Below are 11,058 nucleotides of genomic sequence, written 5' to 3' on the forward strand. Positions count from 1 at the left end.
CTCTGCATAGCCTAGCGGAAGCAGTGCTGATACCAGCTCACCCCAGAGTGGTTTTTAGCTTGTTCAAGCGTTCCTCTGTTTAGCTGTATGATCAGGGGAAAGGCAACGCTGGCAGCAGACAGCAAGGATAACGTCGCACAGTTGTAGGTAGATGTTGGGCTTGTGTTCAAGTGGTTCTGCTACTCACAAAGTTGTAAGTCTTCTTTCACTGAACCATTGAGGTTTGGATTACTTCATTACTTGTATTTCTGCAAAATTCTAAGTTGCCCAGCATTTTCACCAGTGATAGTGTTTTCAAACAAAAAGGTTAAGTTCAGCTTGGGTTTATGTACCTGAAACACTCTATGGAACTAGGGAGGAATTCAATTGTGAGACAGAAAATTTTGGCCCAAGGGCCTTTATCTCATGAACATCAGCCAGAAGAGATTTCATCGGAATAAACAGAATAATAGTGTTTTTTGAGGTTTAAACTGCGAATCCTGTCTGGAATCTCAGAGAAAGGGGAAGCAGGTATCACCTAGATTTCGGATCAGCTAATTACTCCGGTGACATATTGTCGTGGTTTAAGCAGGTAACAAAGCACCACGCAGCCTGCTCGCCCCCCCCCCCCGCGGCGGCATGAGGGGAAACTACAAAGGCAGGTTCGTGGGTCGCGATAAGGACTGAGGGATCACTCCCCACTTATGGTCACGGGCAGAAGACAGGCTCAACTTGGGGTAAGAAACAAACTCAATTTAATTTACTACCAATCGAATCAAACCAAGGATCATGAGAAGTAAAACCCAACCTGAGAACACCTTCCCCCCAGCCCTCCCGCCTTCCCGCCTCAGCCCCGTTCCCGCCTCTCTCCCCCTCCTCCCCCCGCAGCGGACGGGGCCGGGGTCGGTTCCTCACACGGTGTCTCTGCCGCTCCTTCCTCCTCAGGGGGAGGACGCCTCACTCGGCCCCTGCTCCAGCGCGGGCCTTCCCACGGAGCCCGGGCCATCTTGGGGGGCCTCTGCTCCCCCGCTCCCCTCCACGGGCTGGGGGGGACGACAGCCTGCCGCCTCACCACGGGCTGCGGGGGCATCCCCTCCTCCGGCGCACCTCCTCCCCCTCCTCCTTCACTTATCTTCGTATCTGGGGGTTACTCTCACGTTCCAATACCTCCTCTCTGCTGCAGGTTTCCTCTCAAATCTGTTCTCCCAGAGGCGCTACCGCCATTGCTGAGGGGCTCGGCCTTGGCCAGCGGCGGGGCCGACTCGGAGCCCGGGAAGCTTCGAGCAGCTTCTGACAGGAGACACCCCTGCGGCCCTTCCACCCGTACCAAAGCCCCACCACACAAACCCAAAACACAAGTATTTGCGTAAACGTTCACAAGGTGATAGCTGGCTTATACTGCAGGGATCTATTGAAGAGAACAGAGAATATCGCCGTTCTCGCTTCAGCAAGCTGCATTTCTCATGACTTTATTCTTATGGTTTCTTGCCTTCCGAAATACAATAGCAATTAGCTTTTTAATTACTAGTATACCAACAGAACCAAAGTAGATTGCTGTGGGTGTGTGAGAAACAGCCAGTTAACTACTTCAGCTTCCTGGATTTACGTAATCTTGTGTCTTTTTGCAGTGGCCGCTTAACGTTGTCATCGTTTCAGTCCATGCCACTAAAGGAGTGGCATTGTCAATGGAGCTGGTATTGTCTACACATGCTGGCAGATAAAAAAGGCTGACTGACAACTGGGGAACGATGATAAAGGTTGTCTGTTTTAATCCCTCTGCCATGAACTTCTCTCTCGTGGAATGAGCACAGTTGCAGTTTTGTGGATATATTGATAAAAAAAACGTAGGCAGAATGATGAATGGCCTCTTGTGATTGCTTGCATTCACCCTGCATTTTTTTCTGAATCATACTCTGCATGAAATAAGTCCTATAAACAAAACAAATGTGCCTGTTATTAACACAGCTTTGCCTTGGTCTGTCAGAAATACTACCACCAGCTATAACTTTCAATATCACTGGTTAACGTGGATTAAAATGATTGTTACTGTAAAACCTCTTTTCCCTGTCTTCATTAGTATAAAGTGTTTTCAGACATCAGTGAGAATTTTATAAAGTAGCAATTTCAAGTTAATTAGAAGAGGATGGAGAGAAGTACAGGGATTCCTAGGGATGCTTCTAAGCCTAATTCTTTCCATTTATGCCATTTTTCTATCATGCTTGATTTGAAGGTCTACATGGAGGTGGTAAGAGAGCAGAGGATCGTTACTGATGCACTCCAGTTTCTTTACTGGGGAGCTCACCGCTAGCCTTCCAAGGAGCGTTGGGAGCTTATGTGGTCACAACTTTACTATATATAGCAAGGAGCAGGGAAAACTCGGCTAGTAGTGTTTCTCTTGCAGTGATCAGGCTACAAAAGAGAATCAATTGTGGGGTCTATGCTTGGCAGCAATCATTTGTCCTGAGGGTAGCTGACAGTTGGAAGCCTGGACCCCTGCAAACTCCTCTTCTGCCCTCCAACAAAAAATGGAACTTGAGTTGCTTTCCATTAAAAAAATCTAGGGTTTCAAGCTCTCCTCCTACCTGTACACCAGCTTTTCTTTTTCCTTTGAAGTTTTCTTGTAGAGAATTGTCACTTTAGCTCCCTCCTTTGAAGATTAAAATATTGTTACCTGTGTCAGAGAGTATTTCTGATATTGTTGGGGCCACTGAAGGACTGTTTTCACAAACTCATTTTCCTTTGGCTTTGATTGGACTGGGCCTATTTAGAGTCATTTTTTGTTTCTCATCTGAAAGGCAGAAACTTCTTAAATTGCTCCAACCTGATCACTTGTAACTGTACACTTAAATATTTGACACAGATGCTCATAGCTAGTATCACTAGCATCCTTTTATTTTGCTCTGACGTTTGGATGAGGAATGAATATATAGCACACTTATTTTCTTGCTTTTATCTTAGCTTTAATAATGCTAATATACTGTTATGCTTGTGCTGTTTTCATATACTGAAATTACAGGAATGTTTGCATGGTAAAATCTCATGGGAAGGGATTTTGACTGTGTCACTATAAAGCAAGTTGTTCCATTGGTAAAGTCCCTACAGCCTGATTTCCTTTGAGTTTGTGATCTTTGCCTTACTCTTCCTTTTCCTTCACTCGGTAACTGCAGCTGCACCCCTTTTGACTCCCTGAGTCCTGCTGATGGGTAGGAGACAGCCAGCCTGTGGCTGACCTTCAGGGATGCTTGCACATTGACTGGTGAGCAAGGACACGCGCCGGCTGGCTGGTGCACTGCTTTTAGAGTACAAAAAGGGTGATGCAGGTCTCTTTTGCTTTCCCATGCAAGTGGATAGGTTAGTCCAATCAGCCCTAGATTGTTAGATGTCCAAATTGCATTAGCTTTATGATTTCCCTTTCAAATTGAGTTGGACTTGGCAAAGGGACTCGTAAGTTGCTGATACAGACTGACTGCAAATGCAATTGCATAAGCCCTGGTTCCCCAGAAAACCAGGCTGGTGATAAACAAGTCCCAAAATGAGCTTGTGTATACTCAAAAGTCTGAGAGATTCTTGGTTCCAGTTCTACATTTTGGATCAATTTTGACCAGATTCCATCTAAGAGAGAAGACTTCTGTATAACCAGAGTGGCTGAAGAGTCTGGAGATTTCCCTGTAAAGCTGAAATCAATAGCTCACTTATGCTGGGATTTCAAAATTTACAGCGGTGTTATGTTGGTGGATGAAAAACCTTTTCCTTCAAGGAGTTTTAGACATATATGGCATGTGATAAATTTCTCAACAAATGAAAAATAGATGATTCTCTCAACTAGCACTTCTGAGATATTGTGTAAAATAATGTAAAATAATCTAAAATGATCTGGACAGGCTGGATCTATGGGCCGAGGCCAATTGTATGAAGTTCAACAAGGCCAAGTGCCAGGTCCTGCACTTCAGTCACAACAACCCCATGCCGCGCTACAGGCTTGGGCAAGAGTGGCTGGAAAGCTGCCGGGCAGAAAATGGCCTGGGGGTGTTGGTCAAGAGGTGGCTGAATATGAGCCAGCAGTGTGCCCAGGTGGCCAAGAAGGCCAACGGCATCCTGGCCTGTGTCAGAAATAGTGTGGCTAGCAAGAGCAGGGAGGTGATTGTTTCCCTGTACTCAGCACTGGTGAGGCTGCGCCTCGAGTACTGTGTTCAGTTTTGGGCCCCTCACTACAGGAAAGACCTTGAGGTGCTGGAGCGTGTCCAGAGAAGAGCAATGAAGCTGGTGGAGGCTCTAGAGCACAAGTCTTAAGAGGAGTGGCTGAGGGAAACGGGGTTGTTTAGTCTGGAGAAAAGGAGGCTGAGGGGACACCTTATCGCTCTCTACAACTGCCTGAAAGGAGGTTGTAGTCAGGTGGGTGCTGGTCTCTTCTATCAAGTAACTAGTGATAGGATGAGAGGAAATGGCCTCAAGTTGCACCAGGGGAGGTTTAGATTGTATATTAGAAAAAATTTCTTTACCAAAACAGTTGTTAGGCATTGGAACAGGCTGCCCAGGGAAGTGGTGGAGTCACCATCCCTGGAGGTGTTAAAAAAACACCTAGATGAGGCACTTCAGGACATGGTTTAGTGGGCATGGTGGTGTTGGGTGGACGGCTGGACTTGATGATCTTAAAGGTCTTTTCCAACCTAAATGATTCTATGATTCTATGAAAATACCTAAACTGAGAAAGTGGTTTCTGAAAGTAGTATCAATTAAAACTGAATATGCGAATGGTAAAAGTCTAGTCAGGTGAGCTTGAAACCCTAAAATTCAATTTTGGTGTCTTTGGCTTGGAAATAGGAGCATTTCAACTCATTTCTTATACAGCCTCTGCCCCTATAATATTTGGAAAACTTTCTCATGTGCTATCAGTTTTAAAGGCCAGATTTTTACTAGCTGAAGATTGTTTATCAATTAAATGAGAATATAAATTAAATGAGGATTGCAGCCTTTTTACATAAACTCTCCTGTGGCAAGTGTACAGCAGAAGGTTTGGCACTGTGGAGGTGTTTTACAGGTGCCTCCTAAGAGATACTTGTGAATAGGATGTCCTAATCTAAATTATGCTCTATGTTTCTTTTAAGCCAGAAGGTTGTTATTTTAAGTTAAAAGCCTTAGAGAAATAAAGTGTGTTTTCAGAGAAATTGAGAAGAAAGTCATCCTGAGGACTAAAGTGATAATGCTACTGGTCCTGCAATCACAAGGAAATCACAGGGAAAAATATTGGATGTAAGGAATGAGTTACAGAGTACTCTGGATTAATACGAAAGACCAAGTCAATAATGTGGCAAGAGCTGTTTCAGAGTCTGCAGAAGGCCTGTCAGCAGATCAGCTTCAGGCAGTGCTGTGAGTTAATACGAAAATCAGGGCTGCTCCTGCTGCATTTACAGCTAACTGGTAAATAATCTGAAATCTTGTTGACTCTGGATATCACTTAATCGTTTTTCTTCCTGTATTTGGATCAATATGGAGACAGACTCTGTGGAGTATGTATGGCAGTGGAGATGGTAAATCTCCAGGGCTGAAGTGTTGTAGTGCCTTTGGAAATAAGATGGGTAATTACACCCATATGTATGTGGCCTCTGCTGTCTAATTCTGCATGGCCTCAAAAAAATGGAAGTTCTTGATCAGTCTCTCCTCCCCAAACCATGGAAACAAAAGCGTCTCTTGCTCTTACTTGTACATGCAGTGAAAAAGCTAGTGTCTGGCCAGGCATGAGATGAGGACAAATTAAATTATTTGGTGATGTAATCTTTTTTTTTTTCCTATTCCTCTGCAAATGTAGGGCCAAATCAAGAGCTGGTCTAAAATGATTGAGATGCTGAACACAAAGGAATTATTGCTGCCTATGACACTTCTGAATTTTATGCAGCAACCAGTTCATAAGAAAACTGGAAGACTTTGTGTGTATTAGTGGTAGTGCAGAATAAATCTGTGTTTTAGTTCAGACTGCTCACCAGAAGGTGACATTTATATAACAATCTTCCAGTAGGTGTGTTATGTTTTACTAGAAGCCAGTTCAAATAAAGCTTATGTAATTTATAATAGCCTATTCCACAACACTTGCTAGGTTGAAAAGAGCCAACTAATAAAGACATATTCACTTACAGAATCACTTAGGGGGCTAATAACCCTTCCTTTGAGTGTATGGGTCTGGCTTTAATAAACTGCAAATCTGCTTTTTGTTCTTTTAAACAGGAAGGATCTGATATTGAGAATGGCTGAGCACTCAGAATTTCAACTAAACTCGATGGCATGCATTCAACACCTTGAAAAACCAACTCCTAAATCAATGTCAATTAATTCTGAAGTCAAACTGGTTGAGTTGAGGAGACTGAAAAAACTCAGGGGATTCTTAACTGGGCATATGGAAACTCTTAAGTCCAATTATGGGTGATAGCCACCTTGCTGTCACCTCTGGGATGCTGGCTGAAAAATATTTTCAAGCGGTGTGTGTCTGTGCTTCTCAGTAGCCTTCACCCCTCAACCAAAAATTTTAAAATATTTTTAACCAAAAATCCAACTTTCTGCTGAAATAACAAGGGGGGACGTAATTTGACAATTTGTAATAGCAATTCAGAAGTGCAAGCCACTTAATACCAAAAGTAAACAGCAATGATGGAATTTCCACTTAACAGGTGTCTGCTTAATGGAAAAAATAAAGTTTAATGGTTGGCACTGTGTCATGTTGTTACACAGAAAACATTTAAGACTAAGCGGTAGATGGGCTAGAGATCCAGCAGTCCTCTCTTCCAGAACTGGTCCTTTGCAGATAGGGTTGAGATGTGTTTGTGAACTAGTAGTTTTTGTTTGCTCAGTGCCAAACCTGCTATAATAACTTCTGCCAGCTTCAGCCCATGTCTGCATGCTGGTTTCCTCCTCGCTTACACACGTGCTTACGGACACGCACGTGTACTCACGCAGGAGCAGTGGTTGGCATCCCAGGCACCTAACCAACCTTTCTGGGGTAGAAAGGTGTCTTGAGAGCTGTATGAAGCTCCAGGGGCAGTCGCCGTCTATTCCCACATTAAAGTGTGTTTCTTCACAGTACCTTTATCTGAGTAGCATTGCTTGGTTTAGTCCTAAATTTTCCTCACCCCTGTGTGTGAGCTGGTGCAGGCAGGATGCAGGAACAACCACAAAACCATGGATGAAATGCAGAGAGTAAATTTATCTTCATTACCTCAGCAACTGGGGGACCCCCAGAGCAACACCCGGGCAGAAGCACACACCACGGAGCTCGGTCTGTGCTAGAGGAACATTGAGCCTTCCATTTTCGCCTGTATTTCAGGGATTTGTGCAGGTGTAGTTTAGCACTGTGCTTTGATCTTTCCCACAGCAGGGCAGGAATCTGAAGCATGTTTGATAGGGTTCCTCTATTGCAGGCTTATGTTATCGAAACACAGATGTTCTACTTGTCCAACACACAAGGCTAAACAACAATTAGTATGATAGATGTGTTTTTCTACACCTCAGCTGCAGGTCACTTGAGCATGTTTATAATCCTCCTCACCAATCTTCCATTATTTTCCCACACCCTCATTAACTTTATTGTTGCGTTAGATATATCACTGAAACAATCTGTTGGCAATGAGGAGTTGTGAGGGAGTGTGGAGAGATTTGTTTATATTGATGAGACAAATCCTGCAGCATTTTCCATTTCTTGCTTAGATAATCCATCATCTTCCCCCCGAGTCGCTGGCACCTCTGGGGCCTTGGCAGACTAGGAGGTACCTGGCGGTTGGTTCTGTCATACCCATCCATCACCTGTCCTGAAATGATGGAAGGAGTGGAAAAGATTTCTTCGTGCTCTGGAGCCAGGTCAGCACTTGTCAGTCTCCCTCCATTTCATCACATGTTTCCGAAGTGAACCCTAAGCACGGAGTAGCTGCGATTTCAACTGTGAAGCTGCCAGATATTTCCATCTTCAGCACTGCTGTAGCATGGTGTCTTCTTCAGCTCCCACGGTGGCAGCACCAAACTGCCAGTGGCTGGGTGTCATCTGAAGGGCTGGACGTGCCAGAGTGGCTCGGGCAGCCTTTCCTCAGGCACCTCTCCCAGAAGCAAAGTGTTCACCCAGACATGAGCCTGGTCAGCAGCCATAGCCCATGGGAGAAAGGATAGAGAGGACTGGCAGGACTTGGGAAAAAGGGAAAGGAAGGAGGTAGGAGTGAGCATGTACGTGTGCACCTGACGTACAGGCACATCGCTGCTCTTTTTGCTTGTGCTGTGTGGTGAAGGCTGGCTTTTCAGACCGAGGGATCTGGCAGCTAGCTAGCAACTGAAGCAGTGGGGTTTTTTTGATTGCTCTGGATGATTTTTTTAACCATACTGAAAGCTGCATTACATGGAAGTAGAAATCAGGAAGGTTTATCAGTATAACTGCATAAAGGGCAGCTGCATGGGCAAATTCCTCCGAGTTCAAACACAGCTTATGTTAGTGAGAATGTGTTTTTACCAGTATAGTATTGGCTAAAAGAAGCTATACAAGCAGAGTCACGCTTACTCTGGTACAACTGTGACTGGGCTTTTACTGATATGGGAAGGTGGTTTAAGAAAGCCAACCTCCAGTCTTTGCTCATGGTCACAGGGGCGGTTAGCCCTGTGATTTCAGGGCAGAACTGCCAACTGTTTCAACCCGGGGACGTTGTGTCCCTAGCTGTTGTGTCATGGCAGTCCTGGGCTTTTCCTTGCCAGCTTGTGTAGTTTTACAGCTTCTGAGAGGTGGAGAAATGCAGCTGAGTTCACAAGAGGGAAAGGCGCACAGAAGTCTGTGGTTTCACACCCACTGGTGTGTTCTCTGGGCTTTGTATGTGAAATGACATCTGGCAGACTGCGGGTCTGCAACATGGTGCTAGTGCCTTAGGGGTGGACTGCCTCTCTCCCTCCCTTCTGTTTCAGCAATGGAGCAAGTCTGAAGCAATGGAGCAGCTCCTGCACATGATGGCTGCAGCAGTATTTTCCTTCGGGATCCATAATGGTCTGACTCCTGCTCCTCATCTGTGGGCTGGAAGCTGGCTGTGCACAGGCAGCATCCACTGGAACATCTTTGGGGTCCAACTGTACAAGGGCTCACCATCTACAGCCTCTCTGGATACACCTCAACAGGACAGTGACTGTTACGGTCTGTCCTGTCCTTGATGCCTAGATAACAAGGCCGCCTCATGCACTCCCATTCACATAGACTTGAAGGAACAAGTGTCCTGGTTCCCTCTGGACTCAGACCTAGTGGGAGGTGGGTAACCATGACCCTGTGATCCTCTACAACCTCAGGGCTCATTCTGTTCAGTCCTGTTTCTTTGATAAAACTACTAACGAGAAGAACAACTGTTGGGTTTCAGTCTTGCAACCCAACATTAGAAATAACATTGCTAAGTTGACCTGGCTTGCTTACCCTAGATCTGATTTTACTGTCTCAGAGGTAATTAAGTGGCAAAGAAAAACTAAGCATACAGTGATGTTTCAGGGAGAAACAACCTGCTCGGAACATGAACAACACAGAAAATTGGTCTTGTCTCATTTTCAAGGTCCTCTCTCCTCCCAGTTCATGGGATTTTTTGCTAATGGCCTTAATGAGAAATACCAGAACCTTATTTAATGGGGATTTCTGAATTTGTGAAATACATACTGGAAGTGTTCCTGCAGTTAGTAAGGGTTCTTACAACCATACTTCATATGGTACAGGAGGAGGAAGGAAGTTTTCTACCATACATGCAGGAATATTTCTCAACAAAGGAGTTTCCCCACCCACAATGCCAGCACAAGAGTCTCTTCAGAGGATGTCAGCTTGAGGCTCCACCACACGTGTGCTTCTGCTCCCTGCTGACAGGAAAGGGAGATACTCAAGTGTGTTTAATAAACCCTGTAGTACTCGCTTCTCTTGTTCTATTAACTTTCGTTACTGCAGCACTTCCAGGCCCCAGGCATGAACAGGAACCCAGCTGTGCCACATTTGCTCTGAAAGCAGAAGAAAAGGATAATCCTTCTCTGAGGAGGTTGTCGATGAGGATGTCTCTTTCAAACATACAGTGGGGAGCTTAAGATTTTGAAATAGGAGTATATGGAGGGATAGCTGACACCTGCACAGTTTTCTATTGCCTAGTTTAATGCCTGAGATCAAAGTGTCCACAATGCTTTTAGGATGACTTGAGTGTGAAATAGCTGCTGGTAGTTTGAACTTGAGGATGCTTGGCCATGCCCTGGCTGCTACATCAAGGTGCTCCAAGGAGAGCCTGGTCTGGAGCTGGTTCTGTGCAAGAAATGACTGAGTGGGATGAGACTTTAGTCCAGAAAAGAAATAACTGAGATAATACGTGATAGGGGTTTACAAACCGAAGACTGGCAAAGAGAGAGTGGGTGGGGATCAACTATTCACCGTCTGCTGACTTTGTCAGAGCTAGTTGAGAAGTAAATAGAGAATAGGAAGCAAGTGCTTGAGATCCTCAGCTGAAAAGAAGTCAAATTCCTGATTCTCAGGCAAAACTCTCTTGAAACCCACTCAGATAGGGCCTGAGCAAGCAGGGTGGGGCTTCTTGTCCAGTCTTTGGGACTTTGTGACTAGGCCCATTCTTGATCTGGTCCAAATTTACTGAATGGCACCACTTTGAGGCAGCTACCCTGTGAAGTGTGTTAATTCTTAGCAGTGACTGCTGGAGGCTGGAATGAGGTGTCAGTAGAGTAAGTGCTCTGTAGCTTCCCTGCTTCCTACCCTGCTTCCTACGCTCTGTTCTCAAGTACCAGCTGATGGCTATGGTCAATGATAGGATACTGGGATGAACGGAAATCAGGTCCTGGCCCTGCGGGACTCTCCTGTCAACAATGTAGAAAAGACAAAATGGAAACTTTACTGGTGAGGGGTGCAGTAGCCTGGGCTGGACCTTCCATGGTTGCAGCTCACGGGAGCACATGGATCCAGGAGAGTAAGGGGAATTCACCAAGCGGACATTAGTTCCGACTTAATTTTGTGGATGACTACTTACCTGTGTTTTCTGATGGTGTGCTACTGTACTTCTGGACAATATTATGAAAATTAAGAAAAGAAATCAATATTCCACACAC

Source organism: Accipiter gentilis, chromosome 18 (genome assembly GCF_929443795.1).
Source record: "Accipiter gentilis chromosome 18, bAccGen1.1, whole genome shotgun sequence".
NCBI classification, from domain to species: domain Eukaryota; kingdom Metazoa; phylum Chordata; class Aves; order Accipitriformes; family Accipitridae; genus Astur; species Astur gentilis.